Source organism: Ornithodoros turicata, chromosome 9, assembly GCF_037126465.1.
Source record: "Ornithodoros turicata isolate Travis chromosome 9, ASM3712646v1, whole genome shotgun sequence".
NCBI lineage: Eukaryota > Metazoa > Arthropoda > Arachnida > Ixodida > Argasidae > Ornithodoros > Ornithodoros turicata.
Window position 1 is genome coordinate 2376627 of NC_088209.1, and position 20184 is coordinate 2396810.

At 46.5% G+C, this 20184-nt stretch overlaps 1 long non-coding RNA gene across 1 annotated transcript; it reads right to left on the reverse strand.

Annotated features, from left to right (window-relative positions):
* Nucleotides 1-17253: 17253 nt before the first annotated feature.
* On the reverse strand, nt 17254-18935 carry LOC135369193 (uncharacterized). The gene is made up of 3 exons (XR_010414965.1): nt 18650-18935; nt 18317-18537; nt 17254-17844 (listed from the first exon to the last, which is right to left on the reverse strand). It is a non-coding gene; the product is annotated as an uncharacterized LOC135369193 (long non-coding RNA).
* Between the last annotated feature and the right edge of the window lie 1249 nt (nt 18936-20184).

Here is a 20184-nt window from a genome sequence, read left to right on the forward strand (position 1 = left end):
CCGTCAGAAGATATTCGTTCCCGTGCCACCCTTTGTTGGTACCAGCACCGCTTCCGACATCGAGCCCAGCGCTGCATTTCACCCTGTGCCTGGCAGGGAAACTCGCAGGCCGATCACTGATGGTGGCAAGCGATCCTGGCCCAACCCCCAGCCGCCTTTTCGTCGTATGTGACCGCGTTGCTGGATACCGCCTCCTGGTTGATACCGCGCTGAGATCAGCGTGCTCCCAGCGTCTGCCGCAGATCGTCGCCATTCGCCCAGCGGCTTTAACCTTCAAGCTGCCAACGGTACCGCAATCAAAACGTACGGCCTACGCTCTTTGACGTTGGACCTTGGCCTGAGGAGGACATTTCGTAGGGTCTTCGCTCTTGCGGACGTCTCGCAGCCTATTCTAGGCGCCGATTTCTTGGCTGCCTTCAACCTGTCCGTTAACGTCCGCCATCGACGCCTTCTTGACAACACCACAACGCTTGAAGTGAAGGGCCTGTCTTCTCCGGAAGTCCCAACTGGTATCCGCGCGCTGCGTCCCGCTTCCCCGTATGACGCGCTCTTGGACGAGTTTCCGGATATCACCAAGCCCTGCAACTTGAAGGCACCGGTCAAGCACGACGTGACCCATCATATTACTACCACCGGCTCTCCAATCTCCTCCTGCTTCCGCCGCCTCCACGGTGACCGCCTGGCTATCGCCAAACGCGAGTTTGACCACATGCTGGACTTAGGCATCATTCGGCAATCCTCCAGCAGCTGGGCATCCCCGCTACATATGGTGCCAAAGAAGGACCCAGGCGATTGGAGGCCATGCGGCGATTATAGGGCTCTCAACACCAGGACTATTCCAGACAGATACCCTCTACCTCACATCCACGATTTTACTGCCAGTCTTACGGACTGCACCGTCTTCACGACCCTGGACTTGGTGAAAGCCTATCACCAGATTCCGGTGCACCCACCTGACATACCTAAAACGGCCGTCATAACACCCTTTGGACTCTTTGAATTCGTCAAGATGCCTTTCGGGTTACGCAATGCTGCACAGAGCTTTCAACGCTTCATTAACAACGTCCTGCGAGGCTTGCCTTTCGTCTACGCCTATATTGACGACCTCCTCATTGCAAGCGCCTCGCAGGAGGAGCATATTGTGCATCTCCGGCAGGTATTCGCACGTCTCCAAGACCACGGCCTTGTCATCAACGTTAAGAAGTGCAGTTTCGGACAGAGCGAAGCGAAGTTTCTGGGACACCATATCGATCAGCACGGCGTTCGTCCTCTCGAAACCAAGGTGGAGGCCATTCGTGAATTTCCCCGTCCGCAATCGGTACGGCAGTTGCGACAGTTCCTTGGACTGCTGAATTTTCATCGGGGGTTCATCCCCGGCTGCGCACGCATTGTCCAACCACTCACGGACCTTCTCCGGGCGCCCAAGTCGGCGACCTCCCTGTTGTCCTGGACGCCGGAAGTGGGGGCCTCATTTGTCGAAGCGAAAATCGCCCTTGCCAATGCAACACTGCTCGTCCATCCACTTCCTTCGGCACCAACCCGCCTCATGACTGATGCCTCTACCACGGCTGCTGGCGCCGTTCTACAGCAGTTCGTTGATGGCATGTGGCAGCCGCTTGGTTTTTTCTCTCGCCGCCTCAAGACCGCCGAGACCCACTACAGCACGTTTGGGTGCGAGCTTCTCGCTGTATACGCGGCCGTGCGACACTTCCGCTATCACCTGGAAGGGCGTGACTTCCACATTCTGACCGACCACAAGCCGTTGTCATATGCATTCTCTGGCAACCACTCCGGCTACTGTGAGCGTGAGATCCGCCATCTTGCTTTTATCTCAGAGTTTTGCAACGACGTTCGCCATATCCCCGGCGTTGACAACTCGGCAGCTGACGGTTTCACGCATCAATGCTGTTCCCTACTTGCCATCCCCGGTGAGTGTCAGTGATCTCCTCAACGCCCAGGCTAATGACGCTGAGATCAAGGATTACCTCGCTGGCGAATTCTCCCTCGTCCTTCAAAAGATACACCTCCTGGTTGCGTCGACCTTCTTTTCTGCGACGTGTCCACTGCGCAACCTCGCCCCTTCGTACCCGAGCCGCTACGCCGCCAGATCTTCAGCGAGTACCACAGCCTCGCCCACACCGGCGTGCGCGCTACACAGAAGGCCATTGCAACCCGCTACGTCTGGCCAAATATCAACAAGGACATCCGAAGCGGGACCCGCTCCTGTCTTGCTTGCCAGCGGATCAAAGTTGAACGCCACATCCAGACGCCACTCAAAGCGTTCCCCACGCCCGCAGGCCGGTTCTGCCACGTTCATTTGGACCTGGTTGGTCCACTTCCCTCTTCACTCGGCTGCCAGTATCTCTTCACCTGCGTGGACCGCTTTACGCGCTGGGTAGAGGCTGTACCTATCCCAGACGCGACGGCGGATACCGTCGGCCGCGCGTTTCTACTCGGTTGGGTCGCCCGTTTCGGGTGCCCTGACATTGTGACCACCGACAGGGGACGCCAGTTCACATCCCGCTCCTTCACGTCTCTTCTGAAAGCTAGCGGAGCCAAGCATATGCTGACGACGGCCTACCACCCCGCGGCAAACGGGATGGTGGAGCGGCTGCACCGCCAGCTAAAAGCAGCCCTCTGTTCCCAGCCTGAGCCCACTAACTGGGTTGACCATTTGCTATGGGTGCTCCTCGGCCTACGCTCCTCGCTAAAGCAGGATCTGAAGTGTAGCTCGGCGGAGTTAGTTCGGCTCCCCTTTGCGCTTGCCTGGTGACTTCCTCGATTCCAGCCCGAAGCCTCCCCTCGCCGGTGACGACTTCGCAACGCGACTCCGTCAGCATTTCCAGGCCGCCAAACCCGCCCTACCTCGTCAGCCTTCCCATAGGAAGACTTTCGTGCACCCGGATTTGGCCAATGCCTCTCACGCCTTCGTCCGGGTGGATCATGCCAAGCCACCCTTGACCCCTGCATATGCTGGCCGTTACAAGATACTGGCCCGCAGCGACAAGACCGTAACAGTCCACCTTAATGGCCGCCGCGAAACCATCTCCCTCGACAGGGTCAAGCCCGCTCATCTTGAGACACTCGTCGCCCCTGTGCATCTCCCCGACCTTCCCTCCCACTGTGCAGGCCCTCAACGCCCACGCTCTGTCCCTCGGCGCAATGTTTCCTGGCATTCTCCCCTGGTTACCACCCGTGAGCGCGCAGAGCGCGATTAAAACCAGTTGTTCTCCACCACCCACTGGGTACGGTTGTCAGTCCTTCCCTGCGCCACAGTAGCTTTGGTGCGTACGGGTGTTTTACCGAATTTTATATGTCGGCTTTTGGGGCTTTGGCTTCATTAACCCGTGAGACTACTTGTGTGGAAGTGGTTTGTAGAAAGGGCATCTGCTCTGCAATACGAAACACGTAAAATGTATGCGAGGGGGAAGCTTTTCGCACGTGGAACATTATGTGTCTATGCACAATCTGTTACATAGTGTGTAGCACAGAGAAGCGTGTAGTATTTATGTGAAGTTAAGTGCATATTTAGAAGGGACTACCGATAGGAGATATGCGAAATGAAGCGCCCTCTCTTGCCCGTTAGCGGAAACGCGCTCGCGCCATTTTCGTCTAGGCGATGCTTGGAAAGCATGGCCCCGCTGTTGCGTGTACACGGTTTGCGTTTAGAAGGGACTACCAATTATTGACTACAAATCGGAGGCGGCCAGCTACGTGCAGTACCTGCGCTATGAGGATGGAAATTTCGCACTGAAGATTTCACATGAATAATAGAGTCAACTACAAATTTGAATATATGAAGATAGCGGGAAAAAAATGCATAATCCGTTAACGTGATGATGCACTGTGGTGGTAAGTTTCTTAGTCAACTTATTCCCAATCTTGCATCATTCTACGCATATCTCACACAGATGTTGCTCAAGGTAGAGGATGCCCTCTTAGGCATTTGTGCCTGCATTTGACACACGGTCATAATAATAAAAAATCAATCAGTTAATCAAGATTGATTCAGGATATAAATAGAGCCTATTTTTGTTTGTGTGTTTAAAAACGGATATGTAGGGATAAAAACGTTTTATTAGTGCTAACGAACGGCCACAGCGGCCTCTGTATAGGCGTACATAGCATCAGACACATTGTCGCAAACTGCAACATAGAAGTAGCCAGCAATATCATGCAAAAGAAAAACACGACATAAACTATGCTAAAAAATAAAACATAAATCGACAAGAGTTAAGAAGGAACAGAGATTTGCTGTTCAACACACGCATTCTTACTTGTCTTTCTTCTTTTTTGACGAATAAGAAGGAGCAAAGAACCGCTTATAAACCGAGATCGCAAGATTTGACAACGATAATAACATCATAGGGACAGAATGAACTTACATAAAATGATGACGGGTTGCGAAACGCAGCTCGGGGAGGACAAATACTTCCCATAATATTATAATTCCCATAAATATTCCCCTGTATTCGCATGCACGCTGTATATTGAGGGAAGACCAGGCTTCCAGAAGGCAGTCTCTGCCGACACCCCACAAAATTAGGGTTCGAGTGAAAGGGATATATACTGTCTGACACATAGCAGACCTTATTTTAAGCCAAGCTCCACTATATTCATTGGTCATTGTATTTCGAAATTGTTTCACCCAAGCTGTTGTGCTATAAATCCGCATCGTGACGCTCAACTTGTCACTGGCAAATATACTAAATGCACGAAATGAGTTAGAAACAACTGATTTTTTTCGTTATAAACAAACATAAACAAACGGATTGAGCAGGAAGTTGGATGGATTGCCGTGAAAGCGCTCTCCCAAATACGTGGCCGGCGGGACGATAGAGCGAGAAGGACGAAAACTTGACGGCAAGTTGCCTCTCTTTCACACTAATTGGTCGTGGCAGATTACAACATAGAATTAGTTTCCATTTTATCTTCTCCTTTGACTTTCTATGCAGGCACCAAGTCAGCTCCGAAACCTGCGAGGACGAGACAGGACAACAGAAACGACCGCGACGCGGGGAGGAGGACTCGCGGGTCTCGCCTCACGACGAGGCGACCTGTCCGATGTTTCGCGTGCGGCAAGTTCGGGCATATCGCCAAGCATTGCGAAGCAGATTCCGACGATCAAGCCAGTGACCATCCAGAGAGAGGTCCCGTCTTATCCGCCAGGAAAGTAACCCACAAAGCACTGTGTGCGACCAGTCATGACGTGACAGGGAGTGAAGTCTGGTATCTGGATAGCGGCGCTACCGACCACATGACATCAGACAGAACCAAGCTCCGCAACTTCCGATCAGCACCATCAACGCTGGAGATGGCAAATAAAGACGTCGTGGAAATCGTAGGGAAAGGCGAGACAGAGTTCGAGCTTGTGCCCCATAATGGCGGGAAATCATTTCTTTTGAAGGACGTCGTCTACGTACCAGCACTCGATGAAAATCTCCTGTGAGTTGGACGAATTGAAGAGCTTGGGTTCAGAGTCGTCTTTCATAACGGGAAGGCAGAAGTACGAGAAAAGAGCGGCGCGTTAATTTTGGTGGCAAGTCGAAAAGGGCGTCTATATACAGTGTAACAGGTCATTTGTTGCAGTAATTAATTGGTTTCGGTTTACGTATCTTTGTCGCGGCTGGTCGCGGCGCAGCGCAAAAGGACGCTCTTTCACTCCCTTATCCATCAATAAATTACGTCCTTACATTAATGAATTACACCAATGAAATACGCCCTTTTGCGCTTCGCCGCGACCAGCCGCGACAAAAATACGTAAACCGAAACCAATTAATTACTGCAACAAATGATCCGCTTCGGTGGCAGATTTTTCTCTAAAAGGTGTCCACTGAAGGTCACAAAAGGGGTAGTACCCATTTTAATGCCGACAGCGCCCTGCTTTAGAAGATACGCTTCTTGACGAAACACATTTGCATTTTTATTTTAATAATGAGCGCCTCCCACTCATTCCCACGGTGTGCAGCTTGGAGGTGGTCTCGGACAGATACTTGTAAAAAAGAAAGTTCGTGGATTGGTGCACCCGTTCGCGAATTATTTAGCCCGGGGATTTAACTGAAACACCCGGTATATTGCTTGTCTTGCGAACTCCCGCATGTGCGGGAGTTCTCCTAGCACCTCAGTCGAAACGAAGGGTGAGGTACCTAAGTTTAATTAAACTGCATGTATAAGCAACAATGCAGTGGCGAATTCCTTGGAGTATTAGCTTACAACCAGAGTAATACCCCTGTCACACGGCAAAGTGAATGGCATTCCCAGCGAATGACAGTCGCACCGAATGTCATTCGTTTGTCTTACATCGAGCTACACGAAGAAACAGAATGTCATTCGCAAACGATGTCACTGTGGATAATTAAGACACCAGGGCCAAACATACGAAGCATTATGCAGGTACATTCGTTATATTTTCATTTCTTTTGGTGGAACTATCGAACCATTAGATTATTTCACAAAATCGTTCTTTTTGAAGGACATTTAATTGACTAAGTACCGCAAGCAAAGACAACAAAGAAGCCTATCTGCAGCGCACTTGGCAAAGTTGCGACTGGGAACGAGGGAAGTTCACCGAAAAACAGCGTTTAGCATTTCTTCCTTCGTGTCAGAAGTTATCAAATTCGTGATAAAATATTGGAGTGCAACTCTTCATTCGTCTTTCATTCCTTCAAACAGTTTATCTTGTTGTTTTTGTTACCTACCTACTGCGAATGTACGCTGTCGGTGCGAGAAGGAAAAGCGAATGAGTTCCCCGAACTCATTCGCTGGGCGAATATCATTCGCATGTACCGCCATTTGATTTCACCGTGTGACACGAAACGAATGTCATTCAGTGCGAATATCATTCGCTGGGAATGACATTCAGTTTGCCGTGTGACAGGGGTATAACGTGCGTGTTTCCTACTTAGTTGATTTCGAACATCCATCGAAAGTCAAGCACGCGCTGTAATATGCCATCACTTTTCTGTATCTTCCACGGAAATGCTCCGTGTAGCATCCCGTTAGGGACCTTGCTCAGATGTTAATGGCAACAAGATCACAATTTAAGACCTAGCAAGCTATATTTTATCGCACATTAAATCCCGTGCATGGAGTATTCATTGATATCATTCAATTTGTATTTGTACCCTTGTATTTTTGTATTTTCTCTTTGTAGTATTTTTCGTACTTTATACATGATCACTGTTGGTACAGTTGAATTTGGTTACGACTAATTAATGGATGGAGGTATTGAAATGCGCAAGGTAGTATTAAACTAGTTTACTTCTCCTAATCCCTAATCCCTAGTTTACTTCTCCTAATTATCCCTAATCCACATCTCCTAATTATCCCTAATCCCTAATTTACATCGCCTATATATGTCCTTCGGCTGATGGCCGCAGGGCGTGACAAATGACTATCACTGGAAGATCCCATGATGACACTCTCTGGATCTCCTTCGGACATCCCATCACGGACGAGGACGCGATGACACTTTGAGGACGTCCTGAGGATCGCGAGTGTTCTTGGGGACCATTAACTTGCCCCAAAAGCTGAAGCCATGGCCATAAATCACGAGAGCTAATCGACATGGCAGTGTCGAAGAGGAAGGACAATCGCAACCACGAACGACCTCTCTGTAGATCTCCAACCAAGGCATTGGCTTTTGAGGTCTTCGCAATAGAAGCGCTGTCACGCTACAATCTAACTTGGAAATTACAGGTGATGACCCACTATGTTGCTTGCAGTCGGAAGTGATTAAGGTGCCCCAAGACACTTAAAACGCATGTGCGGAGTCCTATTATAATGATCTCCACTCATGGTAGTGGAAAGCAAAGCAGACGGAAAAGGCTGTGATGGAGCCTGTGGGTTGGATCCTGAAAGAGAACGTTCCCTAATACATACACTGCATAGGGGGGCCAGGGTAATCTGAAAACAAATACAACAACTATTAACATCATCTACATAAAATGATATGCCATTGGAACTCTATATCCAGAAAGAGAACGTTCACTAATACATACACTGCATTGGGGGGCCAGGGTAGTCTGAAAACAAAGACGACAACTATTAATATCAAGCATGGTAACGATACTCACTGTCCGGTGGTGGTATCCAGTGAGTATCTAAAAAGATATTTGCAATTAAGATCAAACATGGAAACGGGATCTATAACTATACTCACTGTCTGGTGGTGGTACCCGGTGATCATCTAAAATATATTGATACGGGAAGCACAGCGTGATGATGGCAATGGTTTAACGAGCAGAATGATAATGGCCGTGCGTGACACGCGCCCGTCCCTGCCGACACCGTCGTCGTCCACGTAACATTGCCCCCCTCCCCTAGGCGTGACCTCCGGGACACGATAGATGAAGAATGCTATGCTGCCGGGGGCACAATAGATGAAGTACTTGACGAAGAGCGAGGCGACGGTGTGGTCGATGATGGGAATGGCTCGATACGGTGACGTTCGAAAGATGGACGGGTGGGCGACGATGGGACGATGGTGGAATGACGCTGTGCTGCCTCCACAGGGTCGGGGCCGAGGGTATCCTCCACTGAGCGCTGTCGTCGCGGGCGTCTTCGAGGCTGGGGGCATCTTCGGGGCTTTCGGCATCTTCTGGGCGTCGTCGTCTCGTCATAAGGTCGGGGCTGGGGCGTCGATGGCCACGACAAGTGCGAGCCGCCTCGACGAGAAACGAAAGGAAATACAGTTTTGAATAAAACATTGGACTAAAGTCTAGCTAATGCGCTGACACTCTGGTGCATCCTGGGCTGACTTCTACATGACGACACATGTCCGAAGAAGAAGACCCAGAGCGGATTCGAACCCTGGAACCTCCGACACTCGACGTGGCACGCTAACCACTAGACTAATCCGTATTTGATAAAAATTCTCCCTCCAACATCGTTTCTATGATGTTTTCATTTCGCGAGGTTCGTATCTAAGTACGTCCAATCATGTCCAAACACATTCAAGGATGTTATAGAAAGTGAGAGGAACAGCGTTACTAAAAATGTTGAAGCGATAGTGTGATCGTCATTCGTGTGACCACCACCATGCTCAGCTTGGAGGATCGTCTTGGAGGATCGAGTAATATCCATGAGAACCTCGAACTGCTTGAAGAGTTTCGATTACTTTTTACAACGATTTTACGGCGCGTCAAGTCGGTTTCTTCCCACCTCATGTGTTTCGGAAGATTCGACATCAGTCTTCACCAGGTACGGAGTGACACTGATGGTCTATCTTCCCCATCTTCCTCCTCCTGTTCCTTTCCGAGTCGATTTTTTTAAACGTACGTCGAACGGCACCAATCGGAGCAATCGGCAGCAATCGGAGCGGATAAAACTGGAAGGTGGATGGATGCGTACCATTGGATGCGTACAAACCACCGTATTTGGTGCAGAAGAACGGGACGCTGCTTGCTTGCTTATCATGGGGTAAGAGTGGTCAGCCACATCGTCTGGCTGACCACTCTTGATGCACTTTAGCTTCGGAACCTGGAAAATCAAGAGGACGGTGACCGCGTAGGGCAGGGCTTTAGCGAAGCGTTTTGGAGGCGCACGTTCCGTTTTCGCAACGTGAAGTAGAAGAACATGCATCCACGTCCAAGTTGAAGCAGAGAAGGAATCAGTTCGGTTTGAATCAGTCGTAGCCGTACCTGAAATGTTTCTCAGTCGTAAGAAGTTAAACTACGGAATTTTCACAGAGCGATAGGAGCATTTCCGATCGCTTTAAAGGGCCGCTGCGGCGCGGTTTTCGGGAACTGTTGGAAAGTGTCACACATCGTTACAGAAATGGTTCTTCCACCGCTATGCTTTAAAGGGGATATAAGAGGGTAAACGTGGATGAGGTAAATGATTTGTAATTGAAGCAGTCGAAGGCAATTAACAGTAAGAGACAAGAGTAATTGAAGGGAATTACAGGTAATTAAAGACAATTAAATCACAATAAACTTGAGTTTAAAGGTAATGACTGTAAGATATATGTAACTAAGGGAAAGATGAAACGAAATTAAAGATTACCGATGGTAATTAAATGTGATTAAATATAATTAACGTCAATTAAATAGGAATGGAGAGTAATTAAAGCTAGTAAACGTAATTAAAGGAAATTAAATGAAATTCAGGATTACCTCAACTATCCTGCGGTTACCATGGGTAATTAAAGGATGATAGACCTCTCCCTGTTTGTAAAGAAATGACGTCATAGTGTTCGACAGCGCCACCGGTTTGGTAGAGTTGAACTATGCTGGAAGCTATGGGGCGAACAAAGTCGAGCCCGAAAACCACGGTCTTGATGGGATTACGATGATCCCTGACAGGCACGAGACCTTCGGTCCTACTTTTCTTTCAATGGGAGGCAGCGAACAAGTTCGCATTCGGGGACTGGGAAATGCGTTTAATGCTAACGTATTTCTATCGCATTTACCTCTAAATCGCACTGAAGTTTTTTTTATGTATTTTGCGTCGCATCCTTCCATTGTTCTTCCAGAAGCCCTCCATGGAATCCACCGCTCTTCCTCTTGCTATGGCTGTCTTTTTTAGTGCGCCCGATATTCCTTCGACTCCTGCCAAATTCCTCGGCAAGCGCTTCAACGTTCGTTTTTTTTTCGGTCAGTTTTGTGTGTTGCTGGATGGGTACGATGAATTTGGATATGTTGCTCAACACACTACCACCTCGTTGGAGCAGGGTACCTGTATGCAAATGAATTGTTTTGGGGTAACTGCGATGCATGTTTTAAGTGCAACTTTAAATTACTTCGCCCTGGATCGCAACGGTAAACGCCTTCCCGTTTCGTCCTTCGAGAACAATCGTCACTCTGGGGATTTCAAATTGAGAAAGGTTACAATACTGAATGTTACCTAACGTGTAGGTAGCAACATGCTTCTCCTCTGCGAACACGGTATGCACGGTAACTCGGAGAGTCTTAAGGGTAAGGCGTCCTCGGAAAGCCGAATTTAACATTTCTGCTCACCTTCGCAGAAGCTGAAGCGCACGCGTTCATCAATCGGCTCGTTCATCGCATCGAGGAGTGCTTGGGGTGCAGCATATTAGCCGGGAGGATGGTGTACTTGCAATGATCGTGGGATTTTCGTCCCTATTAAAAAGGAAATTGACGAGTTACGGAGACAGGCATTCGTAGAGTTGCTTCCTGACCCCCGACGGGCGTGAACCGTAGCAGGTTTAAAAAGGGCTCTGGAATGTGCAACTCCTACGGCGTTTGAAAAGTGTAGACGTTATCCGGAAATTCGAGAGAGGCGTCAACTTTGCGAGTCTGGAAATGCTTGTTGAGCGTTGTGGGTACTGGTTGTTTTGAGCGCCACCAGATGGCGAAACAGGCGTTCTGTGCGGCAGACTATGTGCTAGGGTGCGTGTCAAGAATATAAAAACGCGGGCATTGGAAGTATCGAGGATTATTTTTTGGACAGAAGACAGGGCTGCATCGGAGAGTACGTAAAGGTGCGCAATATTTTTTTTGTTTGTTCGTTGTACTTTTCGCTTGCTGCGACTTCCTCGGAGACGGAACCGACGGGCTGACGCCCCGAGGTTGTGGAAACACGGGTATTCCACAACTGGCGCCCAACGTTTGGGGTCACAGTTCGTCCGTTCGACAGCCGAGAAGACGCAGCATGTGTTGTTCATCTTAAAGGGACTACGAAATCATTCTTTCTTGCTTTCATCAGAAAGAAAACATTGTTCTGAGTCTAGAACCAAAATTTTACCTTCGTCATGCGAGGAGTATTCTCAGGGGCGAATTTGAACGAAGCGGCGAGGGGAGTACTGCTGGCGCCGCGTTGTGGCAAACTGCCGCGCGGAAACACAGCGAGCAACTTGGCGGGACCACGGCCGGATCCGCGACGCGAGATTTTGACGTGGCGTGGTCCCGCCAGGAGCATGCGCCGTAGGATCCCGCGTATGCGTTAAAGGGATTCTGACCAAAAGTCAACAAATCTTTCGTTTGCATCTATTACGAAGGTATAATATGGCTCCAAGCCACATGCGAAATATTTTGGCTGTGCGCGGCGGCAAAGTTTGCCAAACGGAGAGCTGAAAACCAGCTTGGCTTTTCCTCCTCAACTCACGCAATCGGCGCCGAAATCTAGGATATCTGTGGTGGACATCCGCCAATTTCCGGGTGCGTGACGAAAACATGAGGTTCATGTTTCATTGGGCGCCCGGACCGAAAGTTCTGTTGTTACTGAGTTTGTGAGAGCGGCGCATCCGGAAAGCGATCTTCAATATGGACGTCGAACCAAGAAATGGGGAGGCTTCAAGCCCGGAACTTCTTTTTTACCTTTCTGCGACCAAGAAGGAAATTCTGTGTGCTGAACAGTTCTGGAGCCTCGGTTTCGAAACGTCGCCGATGCCGCAAATGCGAGCCGAAGTCAGAGTTCTACGAGCATCGGTCACAGATGAAGCAAACAGAATCAGTCGCCTGTTTTCGACAGATAGGCAAGCCGGTAAGCGATGAGCTTTTTAACGCACACTGTGATCAAACATGTAAACGTTCTCTGAAATTTCGTGTCCTCATATTTAATGCGTACTTACTGTTTAAGGTGCCGGTGCGGCTGGTGTGTCATAATGCCGAAAGAGATCGAATGCTTGTGCTGTAAGGAGCTCGAACGCGCAGCCGAATGACAGCAATATGAGTGCATTACAACCCACGAAGATTTCGAACATCCATGCCTCAATACGGCTGTAATGAAGGTGGCATATTTTGAATTGCAGCGACCATATTCACAAGTAAGTCACATGTGGCCCTGTCAAACGATGTTAAAATTTGGGCGCTCTAAATTGGTTTGGCCCTGCATTAAAGTCTCTAAAAACTCCAGTACAGGGCGCAACACATAAAAGACGACACAATACAAAACTGTGAATTGGAGAAAAGCAATATAGGCAACTTTGTAATTGTCAGTGTGCTGTGTCCTGAGTCACCTTTTATGTATTGCCCTGTGCTTAGGTTTTTAGCGTAGGCTTTGAGGATATTGAGTGTTCTTACTTTCGATTTACTGAAAAGTAAAAAAAAAATGTTGGATTCTAGAAGAGTACAGCATGTGTAGTAATATACAGGGTGTGTGCAGATAAATTGCAGTCGCTCTCAAGTACATGTGGAAATGCCACGACACACACCCTGTACTGTGACCGGTTACCTATTTGCCTAAACTATATTTTATGTACATCTGCGAGACGATATGGATATACTGCGTATCGCCAGTTTGCAAGGTGTTTTTACCACAAGCTTGGGAAAAACAACAGCATAGTCATCCCAGCCTGTGCAGTGAACAGGATCTGGCAAGCCTTCCACACAGAAACTACCACAGGCTTCAAGTACCCAACATCCTAACTGGAGGTACCTCTTCGCACAGCTCGTCTATCGCATTTAAAATAATTCAGCATCTGTATTTAGGATGATTTATAGCTCTCAGGATGATGCATGGTTCATGAGTTCAATATGTTGTGTTGAAACACAACACTAGTCCTTTTTAATGAGTCTTGTGGAACGATAGATGACCACTCCTTTTGTGACATTGTGTACCGTTGCCACACTGAACAATTTCTTGAGCGAGACTGATGAACAAATGAAAGCAGAGTCTGTCTTTCAAATATGCATGTTCCTTGTAACTTCTGTATTTGTTAAGTGACCCACGATGTCCTCCCTCATGTAATGCCCGCAAGGGCCTTTGAGGCCTGTTCATGAATAAATAAATATAAAAACCAGAAAAAGCTGTAACGTCTATTGTAATACCTATCCTCGCTTTGTGTGAATGATACATAAACATTCTCAGAAGGTATGTTGTCACACTTTGCCTCATTGTGCCTAAAGCATAATTACACCTCTTACATCATCTACACATCCTCAGTCTTCAAAGCTGTACCAGGCCAAAATAATCAGGTACTACATAAAAAAAGGGGGGGAAAGGAAATTAAAAGCTGACACATATAAAATTCAAAGAAACCCTGGTGCCTTCTCGGGGCTACTCATGTCTCAGTTCTGGATCAGATCAGAAACCAGCTTTTCTGAGGCTCAATGATTGATTCCCTTGACTGTAAGGCAATACTCATCGGCTTGGTGGCAAGTGGGCATGGCATCTGATAGTGTGGTGTGGAATAAAGGGAGCAAGGAACATCTCTCTACGGTCCCAAGAAGGATGTCAAGGATATCATAACATGTCAAGGCATAGCATTTCATATTGCTTTCAGTAATACAACACTGCTCATAGAAGTTGCGACCATTCATGTCGGGAATGCTGAAGCATGCTGAAGTTACTTCAGGCAGTACATCCAGAACTCGGAGTCAGATTCATAGAGAGCACCTTATGAGAGGAGCAGCGACAGTGCCCAGTGAAGACACTCCAGGAATTTTGTGCAGGTTTAGGGGGTCACGCCTTTTAACTGTTGTGATGAAAAGCAGGGAGCGTGTGATACTGACCTCTGGTCAGTGATGGGCAAAGTACCTCAAAATTATAATTAAAGTAAAGTACCAAGTACCTGGTGTCATTCAAGTGACTTCAAGTAAAGTACAAAGTACTAGGTAAAGTACTTCAAGTACTCATCAAGTACATCGCCAATTTAATTTGTATCACTTTCCATATCACTGTTTAGTATCTGTGTCTTGCTCTTTTGGCAAAACTCTAGTGAGCATCCTTGACAAATGCCGTGAAACCATAAAGATCTAGGTTAAGTGCTGATCAGATGTTATAATTTGCAGTTACATGTAGAGAGGCAATCAGTCAGCTGTGCTGTGATTATGCAAAATAGTATTATACCTTGACTGATCCAAGATCACCCGCCTAGTGTGGTGTTCCGGTACTAATCTTTGGGGTATAGGAAGCTAGACAATTTCAGGGGGAAAAAGTACAAGCCAACAGAGATTGTACAATTCTGGGCATTCCTTGCTGCTTTTTGAAATACAACGTGTTTAAAAAAGAATATGAAGAAAATTAAAGAGGATGAAACACGATGTAAGCCTTCATTTTTAGACGACTGTGATATGCATCGAAAATGGTTAAAAATTGGGCTGTTCGGTACAGCATACTTTAAAAGCGATAAAACCCCCGTGCCGTTTTTTTTTTTTTTTTTTATCTTCGTCAGACTGTGCCTGTGTGTTGTGTCGTCTATTGACTTGTTCCCCGGCACGGGGGTTTTATCGCTTTTAAAGTATGTGATATGCAGCAATGTAATCCATGTGACCAATTAAAAAAACGCGAAATAAAATGAAAGCATGTGTGTCTTTCAGAGTGTTCATCGTGTAATGCAATCACACATGGTGATATAAATTGATTATTAATTGCCAATGAAAGAAACAATATAGAAAAAAGCATAGAACCTTGCGTTGGGAGAGCTGAAATGACAAGTGACAAAGTCATTGTACTGCCGCTTTGCATTCCATGCATTTTACTCAATCAGAGAAGAGTTGATACTTTTGCAACATTTCAAGCTTCGCAACAATAGATTTGGTTCAACAAATATGCCATTTACAAGCACAAAAATCTTTTTTGGTAAAATGTCATACTGGGAATCTTGGTACTGCATTTCACTACAAGTGCTAAAATGGTGTCAAGAAGACGAAAACTTCTTCTTCCTTCCTTTCTTTCTTTTTTTTTACTTTGCATTAAACATATCCCCCCCCCCCCTATCTGTGTGTTTTCGTCTTCGTGTTGTCATTTTAGCGCTTTTAGTATAGGGTACATTTTTGATACCCTTTGTGATTTTTTGTCTGGACTCCAGATTTGGGTACTTTAGTACTTGATGGGAAAGTACTCAAAAAAAGTACTTCAAGTACAGTACAAAGTACAAAATTTAAAATGTACTTACAGTAAAGTACAAGAAAGTACACAGAAATGGACTTAAAGTACTACTTGAGTACTTGGTACTTCAAGTACTGCTCATCACTGCCTCTGGTGCATAAGTTCTTGTTATCTACAATCAGGTAGCCGTGTTCTAGTAATCTGGAAAAGCCTTAGCTCTCTTGTAGAAAATTGCTAATGAACCTGAGTGTCTTCTGTGGAAACAGGTTGCAACTGTCTTTCTATCCACCCTTCTTAGTTGCCCTAGCAAAAGCAAATACGTAATGCTGCACACAATATCTGATGCTAGCACACTAATTGCTTTGAGTGTTCTCAGGCTCCTGAAATGGAGTACCTCGTGCATACGCTGTGCCATGTCGGCAAGAACATAAATCAGATTGACTTTACTTTCGAAATTGGCCCTTCAGCGCTTCTTTTTACTGCAAGAATGGTATCCCCTAAACAATAGGCACTAAGAATGATTTCTACAATGTAATGAGCTTTGTAAAACAACAACTTTATTTGAAACTATATTCCAAATGCCGGGTGACGACCTCATAATGTAACATCCTTTACTGCAAACACCGCTTAACACGATTAAAAACAGAGCGTAAACGTTTTGCGCCTATCCGGGTGGCATCATCAGTACAACAGAGGCCAAAGACTAGCACATCAGCCTACTTAAGAGGGCGTCATACACATCCGACAGGGGGCCACAGTTTGTATTACAGGCTGATGCATCACGTCTGATAAACCAGGACTCTAAGAATTTTCTATGGCCACATCACTAGTCATGTGCAAAGGTTACCACACCATCAAAATTAAATACATGTCCCTTAGGCCAATAAAGGTAGACTAATTCGATCCTGGTTCGAGTAACATTAGAAGCCTCGGCAACGTCCCTTTTGTGCTCTTTTAGCCTTGTCCCACATCTTTTACCTGTCTCGCCAATGTAGGTGGCATCACAATCTATGCACTTAACTTTATATGAACACTCTTAATGCCTGATGGGCAGAGTGCCCTTCAAATGACAAATGAAACACCTTGGATGAAAGGAATGCACACCACTGATTTGACTCCTTCAATGTTGTTTTTGACTGTTCTCTGTTGTGCGATGATGCCACCCGGATAGGCGATGAAACGTTCACTCTTTTTGTTATCTATTGTTATGTTAAGTCGGTGTTTTCAGTAAAGGATTCTACATGATGAACTTTGCTTGAATAATGATCAGTGGCGAGCTTCATACCCTGGGCCACTACTCGAACAATTCCTTGCAGTAATGTGGTGAAATGGGGTAATGAGCCTTGTAAACGATCTACTTGGCAATATATTTAGTTATCTGTCATAGGTCGAAGAACCGTGTGGTGCTACATAACGGAGGGGCGTGTAATTATACACCTAATTATCACCTAAAGGCCTTGCTTCACACTAGATTAAAATGTGATGCAAATGTAACGTGACAAACGCTGCATGGTGGAGATATGATAGGTTCTCTCCTGTGATAGGTATGACAGGCGATATGATAGGATATTGCCAAGTGAATTGTTGGCACGGTTGCGGTTAGTCAAGAAACTGCATATCCAGTTAATGGTAGCAGGATCAAATTTTAATGAGGCTAGTCTGGCCAACACGCGAGCATAAAGCACACTGTCAAAAGCCCTTACAAAATAAAAGTACTGCATCTACGTGGACCCAGAAATCAAGACAGTTTAAAATGCTGTGACCGAATTTTCTTAGTTATGCGTAAATACCCTTTTCTACAGCCATGCTAGAATTTAAAAAAGAAATTGATAGACTCAACATGGTTAACAAAGTGCTGGTATATGATGTGCTCCATTAGTTTACAGGGAACCCTAAAAAGTGGAGCTGGTTAGTATAGATAGAAGGAGCATAGTTGATGCCTCTTCTGCAGGCAGAAATTAGCTTGTGACCTATGCCCTTTCAAAGCACCTTTGACACAGATTAACGCATCTTTGTTCCAGCACTTCCACCTTCAAATGTTCATCGCTGTTGAGTGGTCCGTCATTCTTGTAACGCAGATCCTAATTGAAATGCAGATGCATCAGGGATGCTCTGAAAGAAAAGGGTTTGGTTTTAGTCCTGTTAATGTTTCCGAAAACAAACTTCCCAGTGACGATTCTTCTGAAATCGTCCAGAAAATCCAGAACGAAAGCAAAAAATATTTCTGGCCATATCATTGTATCCAACTGAAACATGGCACTTGAATTGAATAATGGCAGTTAAAGATGATGATGATGATTCAATTTCAATGGCGCATAAGCAACTCAGGATATAGTGCGTCAAAACCATGGAAAAATTGTGACTATTAAAAATCAGACGATTATACTAAAAATATATTATAATAAAAATAAACAGTCGAAGAAAAGGCAGAAACAATTGTTGGCATTGTGTGGCTGGTGTCGAGTTTTCCACACTAGGTGTTCAATAACAATGTACGCTAGATATGCTATAGCATCAAAAGTACAGCGATATACACACACAATATGTGGTGGAGGTATGTGAAACCAATATAACACATACTTACATTATCGAACTTCCTTGAAAAAGGCAGTCCAGGTCTGTCGGATTTGTCAGACTCGATACAAAGCCAGTAAGTACAGTGTGGAATGACTGATTCATCTTTCGAAAGCAGAGGTGCAGCACCCACGACCTTTCGTCATCTCAATGCTTCAGAGCGGCACAGCCGAGTAAGGAGCCATCAGAAGGGTTACGTAAAGTATAACTGGGTTCAAGAAGCGGAGGGTTCTGTGGGATACGTAAGAAAGCATACGTGTTACAGAACAGCTACGAGAATGATCGGATGCACTTCCATGGTTTTGAGTGCGTAGACTTAGAACTGAAAAATAAATGTGCTAACCTTGTTGAAACTGCTTTTCCGTCAGAACCACACGAGAACACACTTGTTTTCTTTAGATGAAGAATTCAACTTCAGCATTTGCAGTACATCATAAGGTCCCGATGAGCCTTGGATATGCAGCAGACAGAATTTCACTGAGGCGAGTAACTGCCGTTGCGGTTCGTTGCTTCGCAGCAGATCAATAACAGTGCGCTGCAATGATAGGTGAAACGTTAAAAATATGGCGAACAACTCCACACCAACCCAATGACCCGAAAAAGGCAGGGTAAGCCGGGAATCACACAAGTTCGCGAGCTCGTCATATGGCAGCCATTACAGCTGACCGGATACGGAACCATAAACAGAACGCAGATTGAAAAGGCAATCGTAGAACCTACCGCATGTGTTAAATGCAGGGTATATTTTTCTTTTTGAGAATCTGTAACAAAAGCATATTAACATATAAATCCCATTTCATAAAGTGAATTGACAGGGTATTGTATGACCACGTGACACGTTTGAGCCAATTGTGGGTGTTGCCAGTGGCCCTCATGTTCACGTCATTTTGATGGTGGGCCGGGGTGGATATTCTATATAAACGTATGTTTTCTCGGTTTGACGCAGGCGTGCTGCACTCGAATGAAGCCGAATGTTTAAAATTCGAGTTTAGAGAAACTGTGGGGTTCTAATGCGTGAATTTTCGCATGGAGAGTCCTTGTTGGCCACTTTATCGACTGCAAGTACGAAAGAGCTCCCACAAATTCTGGTCAGAGTCCCTTTAATCGGGAGTGGAAATCTCCATGACGGCTGCTTCTGCGCGATGGTCGCAGTCTATCGCAGTCGCATCCTGTGGTTTTCGACGGGCATCCAATGTCATATGCTTCCCACGGACGAAACGGACAGCTTTTGATGCCACGAAGCAATCGGACCGCCGGAACGGAAAGACTGTGCGGTATCATGGGTGCCATCGACTGCTTGTGTTAGTAGCGAACATTTCAATGATTGTGATTTCGAAGAGGACGCTGAATCTCTTCAACGTTGTGGATAACGAGCTCAGTGTCGTTTGAATCAAGGTGTAGCACCATCACAACACGTCTCCACACCGGGAAAAAACATCCACCTAAACGGCTCAAAGGTGTAAGTACTTTTCATTATTGGGGCTAACAAACATCTCGCAGTCCGTGCGGTCCAAATGCTATCACATATTTCAGGAATGCGTAAATGGGTTAATTCTCATCTGCGTGACTTGGAGTCTTGCGGCCGATAACGGCACACAAGAGAGAGAGAGTAAAAGAACGAAAAAATAGAAGTTCCCAAATCTAGGGACCAGCTCCGGTGGCGCAGCGGTAACGCGTGCGCTTGGAGACTGGGAGGTCCGCTGTTCGAATCCGCGGGCCGGCTGTGCCGTCTGGGGTTTTTCCTGGGTTTCCCTCAGATGTGTAATAGGCGTATGCCGGCACAGTTCCCCTGAAGTCGGCCCATGGACGCAGCTATCCTCCCCCCGAGCGAATTCCGCTCGGTCTTCCACTTCACCCTTTCCTCTCCTCCTCTCCACC